Consider the following 1,822-nt stretch of genomic DNA (forward strand, 5'->3'; position numbering starts at 1 on the left):
AGAGCTGTGGGTTTCCACACTGCCAATCCAATGACCTCTTGGAAGAAGGACTTTTTCCAAATCTTGGCTTTGCAGCCTTTACAGTGAAAGCATTTTGAACTCTTTTAAAGCAAGTGAAAAATTTCAGTGGTCTATAGAGATGACTTGGAGCATTCCTAAATGTGTTACATCAAATTTTACGTCCATAGGCCTTAGCATACATCATGTAGTTAGTTGGCTTTAACTGAACCTCAACTGATATAATTTTAGAGCTAATTGAGTTAATTCCATGGAAAAAGATTTTACACCATTCAAGTCTGTGATTTGTCATTACCACTGTTGGGTGTAACTTTTGGCATTTGGAACTGGGATTACTTTTTTGATGTAACGAGTAATCTAACGTGCTAGGTCCGCCATTTAAGTACCCAGTTATTTCGTTATTTTTTCAAAAATGTAATCTGTTAATCAGACAATTTATGTAATTCATGAGCCAGACAGCGGTCATTCCGAATCTGTTAGTGTGTTTGTGTGTGAGAGAAAGTCGTCCTACAAGCCCCGTCCCTCTTTGTCATTCCTGCTGTTATACCCCTATCTCACTTAGGCCTTGTTCACACGGGCGTTAAATTCGAGCGTTTTTCTTTTGCGTTTGTAGCGTTTATTGAGCGCGGATCAAGCGGCGAGTGTTTTCTACACATATGAGTCAATGAGAGTGTTCACACAAGCTTTGGTGACGAGCTTTTGTCTGGCTGCGCGTTTATACGTCATTAAAAAAACGTTGCATGCAGCTTTTTCTTGGCGTTCAAAACCCAACGAACGCAAGAAAACCGCTTCTAGTTCGTTTTCTGCGCGTTCATTTTACGCTTCAGAGGACCGGATATATCCCATGATAATACATGCTATACATAGGGAAATGCGGAAAAGGGCAAAATAAAAAAAATATATTGTTGAAAAACCTACTGGGAAATTCATAAACCACAAAAAAAGACTTCCTTTAATCTGAAGTTGTGCAGTCAGAGAGTGAACCCGGTAGCGGTGGGCTTTCATATCCAGTTCCCAACACACTGCCCCCACAGGTTAACACACAAACTACAATCTGGGCTGCAGGCTGACGTTAGACAGAGACAAACCAACGCTGGTGTAGAAGTCAATTAAGCGCCACTACAAAATGCAACATGAACGTCAAGGACGTTCAGAGCACAGTTTATTCAAAAACTTAACGCCCGTGTGAACAAGGCCTTATGTGATTTAACTATGCGAGGAACAAAGCATGGGGTATTAGTAGTTAACAGATTAGGGGCCAAACTTTGCTGAGTGATGATGGTAAAATAATTATAAAGGTCTGGACTAAAACAACATGCATGAGGAAAATGTAATGTAACTGATTATTTTTTAAAGAATTGTTGAAGTAATTTTGTAATGTAATTAGTTACTTTAAAAAGTAACGTCCCCCAACACTGGTCATTTCATGTTCCAGCTGATATACAACTCAGACCCTGCATTTTGACTGCTTGATATTTTTTATTCACTTTTTATTTTGCCAAACATGCTACAGTGTTTCATTTCTGTAGCAAATAAATAAAATAAACTTACTTGAATGCACCTTTGAGGAAATGCGTTTTCCTATCCAATCAGACCACAGGCTCCGCAAATGTTCATGTTCAGCCCCTTACCAAGCAATTCCCACCAATTTTTCCATGTAATATTGATAATTTATGATGCCATCCTCAATATTTAGTGATATAAAGTTAGAACATGACTAGTTGAGGAAGGCTAGTTTAGTGGTTATATGCTATCTGCTAATGGGTGATATTACGTAATAAGTCGTCCTTCTTAATAGCTAAAG

This window comes from Clarias gariepinus, chromosome 16 (genome assembly GCF_024256425.1).
Source record: "Clarias gariepinus isolate MV-2021 ecotype Netherlands chromosome 16, CGAR_prim_01v2, whole genome shotgun sequence".
Taxonomy (NCBI): domain Eukaryota; kingdom Metazoa; phylum Chordata; class Actinopteri; order Siluriformes; family Clariidae; genus Clarias; species Clarias gariepinus.